Here is a 6,474-nt window from a genome sequence, read left to right as displayed (position 1 = left end):
GCCAAATATTTAATAACAATTGGGGATCCTTAGAGGAACAAGCCGATAACATAATCACAATAGCTCCTAGGGGGTTGACAAATTATAGGTCAATAGATCCAAATTTCCTCTCCCATAAGATAACGGGGCCCAATAGAAAGCAATGGACCCGCGTCTGGCGTGACCACTGATTTAGTTCCCCTCAATTCCACCTACAGATTTGAATGTCTCCAGTCAGTCACGTTGGGGGGGGGGTTCATGGCCAGGGTCGCTGACAGTTACCCATCAGAAGTCAATTTTTGCAATCAATGGCCACTATATAATTAACCAAAACTGAGAAGTGTCCTCATAAGTACATAATGCATTATAAAAGGGGGGGGGGTGACTGTTTAACATCCCACCTTATGCAATGAGTGTCCTTATATATAAGCCATGGAGAAATGAAAAGATGCTCGACGGGTAAAATCTATCAGAGAGTCCAATTTTATCCATCGGCAGCTGGAAATGTTTCTCAACAAGCCTGGACTCAAGTATAAACCAGTCTTAAAGGTAATCAAAGAAATGTTAAAATAAGGCTAAACCTCCATGCTAAGTTTCTTAAAAGTTTTCTATAGGTGTCAGAGCTCCATTTTCCTCATACAGAGCTCCAAATCCCCTGACTATACATAGAATGAAATGATACATTCTTACTTCCTAATGCCACCACTAGAGGGAGCTTACAGCAAAATGTGTTATTGAATATACTGTATAAACAGTATGCAGTAAGCTCCTGAGCTCCCCCTAGTGGCGGCTGCAGGGAGACAGACTTTATCTTTTAAAGCGGTTATGTGGGGACCGAAAAGTATTAGCAGTGTACTCACTGCAGTATGTGAGTACACTCACTAATATACATTCCGGTCCCTGGTCACACTGATTATGAGATTTTAATAGATTTTTTACAGCGGAGGCGGGGGACCGGAAGTTTAATCGCACAGTCTTCTTTACATGAGAACACGACTCTTCGTGTTGTGACCAACCCCTCTGTACTCTCTGTAATCGACGTAAAACATCAAGTATATTAGAAAGTTGTCAAGACTGCTTCAATTCACTGACAGAAAACAGAGATCTTGAAATTGTTAGGAACTGAAACATAAAATATATCAGGAAGTTAGCGAGATTGTTTCCATACACTGACCGTAAGAAGAGATCTGGAAAACTTTTCAACACACAATAATTAAAGGGGTTCACATTATGGGGTTTATGGGACATAAAGAAACAGCCAAGCGCTAGGGTGGGGTGAGGATTTATTTTTTTCACCATTTGATTTAATGTACGGATCTATGATGTCATCTGTAAGAGAAAAGAAGTGAGAAAAATATAATAAAACATTGCGTGTTGAGAAAACTGGATGATAACCAATATGGCCGACATTAGGGGTCCCACCGGGGTGGTCACCAAGAATCCCCTTCTCCTTGGGAGCTGTAGTGGTGGCCACATTGGTGGTTCCGCAGCCTTTTCTGACACAGATATAAGGAAGGGGGTTAAAGGGAATATTTATATACGTAGAAGAGGACGACTTTTTTTATTTTTTATTTTGTTTTTGTATTTTGTTTTGGGGGGTGTCCTTTTATCAGAGATCGTATAAAACAATAGTCGGTTCAAAACGTTAAACCTTATCTCAAAAGAGACGTTATTCACCACTGATTTTTAAACTTTTTTTTTTTTTAAAGATTTGTTTTATAGGGTTTTTTAGGCTTTTTGAAGCTCCTGGAGCCTTTTAGGTTTCATTGTTAACGTAAATCTTCACAAATGAAAACATTAATTTCCTTTTTGGCTTTAGCTGGAAGAGAAACAGACCCGTGGCTGAAGTCTGACATCCTCCAAGTGGAATCACATCCCCAGATATAAACAGTCTATGAGTGGCGTCCATTAGCAGTGAGGTATACGGGGAACGGGCCCAGGTGAAGTTGCCAGGAATCGTTTTTGGCACAGAAAACACAGACCCCAAGCCGAGAAATAATGATAGATTTTATCCATAATCACAGGCAGAAAATAACAATGAGGCTTTGTGTAATATTCTGACTGGCTCAATCCAACAATTTCCCCGCAATTGAGATGTTCTTATTTTTGTAAATTTTTTATCAGATTATATTTATAAAAATAACATTACGAATTTGATATTTATTACGTGTCTTACGACATCCAGAGTCCTGCTGACAAAATGAAAATGAGCTACAAAAAAAAAAAAATGAGTCATCTGGTAATGAAATTGTAATGTAAAGAAACAAGATTCTGAGGTATTCATAGGAAAATAAAAACTTAAAATTCTAAGAAATCGACACAAAAAGTTTTAATTCCGAGCTAAAATTAGAAATTGAGAGACTAAAATGTTACAATTATAAATGCTCACTAATAATTTACAATGACTTCTTCCGTTATCTCAGAATTCGAACTACATATTTTTCCCTTTAAAACTATTTATTTTTTCTCCCCAATTTTTATTTCTTAAAACAGCGCCACTCCTGTCCATGGCCTGTATTTGCTTTCAAGTGGAAAATTCTGAAAAATAATTGTTCTACCAAAACATTTTCTGGATACCTTAGTCCTTGAGCATGTTATAAAAGACAGAAGGTCTCACCAGGGCCAGCCTTAGGTTGGATGGCGCCCTGTGCGGGACGCTCTATTGCCGCCCCCTACACAAGCCAAATATTAACCACATATATAGACACGCACATACTGGAACATATACACTGTACATACATAAAGACAGACATTTAGACATACACACATTCTGGAATATATACATACAGGTAAATATATAGACACACACACACACACACACACACACACACACACACACACACACACACACACACACACACATACACACACACAGATAAATACCCAGACAGGAGCATATACAAATACATAAAAGGCACACATATATACACGCACAAAGACACATTCACAAACAAACCCATATATACCGAGTAAAGATAATGTAGTAGATTTCACATACAGTCCTATGTAACACCACAGATAACACAGTGATAACTCTCTGAGTACAGATAATGTAGTAGATGTTACCTGCAGTCCTATGTAACACACACACACAGAGGCATATATATAAGGGGCATCAGGGTATATAAGGGGCATCAGGGTATATAAGGGGCATCAGGGTATATAAGGGGCATCAGGGTATATAAGGGGCATCAGGGTTTATATAGGGGGCATCAGGATATATAGGGGCAGCATGGTATATAGGGCCAGCAGGGTATATAAGGGCCAGCAGTGTATATAAGAGGCAGCAGGGTATATAGGGGCAGCAGAGTATATAAGGGGCAGCAGGGTATAAAGGGGGCAACAGGCTATATAAGGAGCAGCAGGATATATAGGGGCAGCAGGGTATATAGGGGGCAGCAGGGTATATAGGGGGCAGCAGGGTATATAGGGGGCAGCAGGGTATATAGGGGGCAGCAGGGTATATAGGAGGAAGCAGGATATATAGGGGCAGCAGGGTATAAAGGGGCAGCAGCGTATATAGGGGCAGCAGGGTATATAGGGGCAGCAGCGTATATAGGGGCAGCAGGGTAAATAGGAGGCAGCACAGATATCTTTGTTTTATCTGTTCTACTTTAATATTGAACAGACACTTTTACAGACATAAACACATGCAGAGACACACACAGTAACATATATACACACACCCACAGTAACATATACACACACACACACACACACACACACACACACACACACACACACACACACACACACACACACACACACACACACAGTAACATATACACACACACACACACACACACAGTAACATATACACATACAAACACAGGGACACATACTGTATACACACACAGAGACACATAGACACTCACCATCTCTGCTTGCTGACAGGATCCCAGGCTTTGTGCAGGACGGGCTGCGGGCTCTTATTTACTGTGTAACTAAGAGCATAGCACAGAGTAGAGGCAGAGCCCAGTGGCGCCCCTACAGGCTGGGAGGGTGCAGCACCCTGTGCGCTCGCACAGCTCGCACACCCCTAAGGCCTGCCCTTGGTCTCACTATACATTTGCTATATTTTTACAGATTTGCTGGTTATCCGGAGTACCCCTTTAATGATGAGTACTAAATAAAACTGCTAAAAGAGTCTAAGCTTCTTGGTTCCACATCATGGAAATGCTGCCATATTTTGTAAATAAATCTGTCAGATTATTATTTTTATATATAGTTCACGTGTAGTATCTGAAACTGTCTGTTAGAACTTAATTTTCAACTAAGTAAAAGTTGCATGAAGGTGCTCGAAATACGAATGAAGACTGATATGTGCACTGTGCATGGCTGTTTTGAGGGGCACTGTTTGGTAGTGCTGACTGGCACTATTTGGGCACACTCCTTGTAGACCTATCTCCTTTGGAGCTACTAGTGTTACATTCAAAGCTGATGCTTCCCTTAAAATTGCAGAACCGTGAGCAGAGTCCAGGGAACATCATGATTGGCCAGCAGCTGATATGATCGGTAGCACATGACATATATCATATTATGGTTTAATATCTATCAAAAGTTTGAGATCACATGATGTCTACCACCCCATTTACTGATGTCCTTCTCGACAACTTTTTGAATTTCACAACTGAGAGGGTATGTAAAAAGGGGTGGGGTAATAGCGGGGTTCACCTACTCGTGTCACCCACCATTACTACCTCCTTTATAATCAGGGTCACTAGGGTTATGCCCAGCTCCCCTAACTTTTTCCTGTATTAACGTTAGTCGATTTGCTTTGCCGCTCAGTAAGGGAATAGGATTGTAAGTAAATAAAAGGTAATATTTATTAATACAAACAGTAATCACACGTAGATAAAATACACAGACACAGAAAATAATCACAGTATAATATCAGTGTATCCCAATACACAAAATAACTTATAGGCTCTATTCACAAGACTGGATCCGAGTGTCGGCCGATAAAAACTGCCATTTTGGTTCGTTTTGCATCTGTTCCGTCCCGGGCCGTGTTTCCGTTTTTAAAGGCCGATTTTCTGTTTTGCCTAAAAAAAAATTCCCATCCATTTTAAAAACTAATGAATTTCATTTGTAATTACTGTAGGTAATGCCACACAGCCCCCTGTAGGTAATGCCACACAGCCCCCTGTAGGTAATGCCACACAGCCCCCTATAGGTAATGCCACACAGCCCCCTGTAGGTAATGCCACACAGCCCCCTGTAGGTAATGCCACACAGCCCCCTGTAGGTAATGCCACACAGCCCCCTGTAGGTAATGCCACACAGCCCCCCTTGTAGGTAGTGTTACACAGCCCCCCTGTAGGTAATGCCACACAGCCCCCCTGTAGGTAATGCCACACAGCCCCCCTGTAGGTAATGCCACACAGCCCCCTGTAGGTAGTTCTACACAGCCCCCTGTAGGTAATGCCACCCAGCCCCCTGTAGGTACTGCCACACAGCCCCCTGTAGGTAATGCCACACAGCCCCCTGTAGGTAATGCCACACAGCCCCCCTTGTAGGTAGTGTTACACAGCCCCCCTGTAGGTAATGCCACACAGCCCCCTGTAGGTAATGCCACACAGCCCCCCTTGTAGGTAGTGTTACACAGCCCCCCTGTAGGTAGTGCCACACAGCCCCCTGTAGGTAATGCCACACAGCCCCCCCTGTAAGTAGTGCCACACAGCCCCCTGTAGGTAATGCCACACAGCCCCCCTTGTAGGTAGTGTTACACAGCCCCCCTGTAGGTAATGCCACACAGCCCCCCTGTAGGTAATGCCACACAGCCCCCCTGTAGGTAATGCCACACAGCCCCCCTTGTAGGTAGTGTTACACAGCCCCCCTGTAGGTAATGCCACACAGCCCCCCTGTAGGTAATGCCACACAGCCCCCTGTAGGTAGTTCTACACAGCCCCCTGTAGGTAATGCCACCCAGCCCCCTGTAGGTACTGCCACACAGCCCCCTGTAGGTAATGCCACACAGCCCCCTGTAGGTAATGCCACACAGCCCCCCTTGTAGGTAGTGTTACACAGCCCCCCTGTAGGTAATGCCACACAGCCCCCTGTAGGTAATGCCACACAGCCCCCCTTGTAGGTAGTGTTACACAGCCCCCCTGTAGGTAGTGCCACACAGCCCCCTGTAGGTAATGCCACACAGCCCCCCCTGTAAGTAGTGCCACACAGCCCCCTGTAGGTAATGCCACACAGCCCCCCTTGTAGGTAGTGTTACACAGCCCCCCTGTAAGTAGTGCCACACAGCCCCCCTGTAAGTAGTGCCACACAGCCCCCCTGTAAGTAGTGCCACACAGCCCCCCTGTAAGTAGTGCCACACAGCCCCCCTGTAAGTAGTGCCACACAGCCCCCCTGTAAGTAGTGCCATACAGCCCCCCTGTAAGTAGTGCCACTCAGCCCCCTATAGGTAATGCCACACAACACCCTGTAGGTAATCCAACACAGCCCCCTGTAGGTAATGCCACACAGCCCCCTGTAGGTAATGCC

Source organism: Rhinoderma darwinii, chromosome 3, assembly GCF_050947455.1.
Source record: "Rhinoderma darwinii isolate aRhiDar2 chromosome 3, aRhiDar2.hap1, whole genome shotgun sequence".
NCBI lineage: Eukaryota > Metazoa > Chordata > Amphibia > Anura > Rhinodermatidae > Rhinoderma > Rhinoderma darwinii.
Note: the sequence above shows the minus strand (reverse complement) of the source record.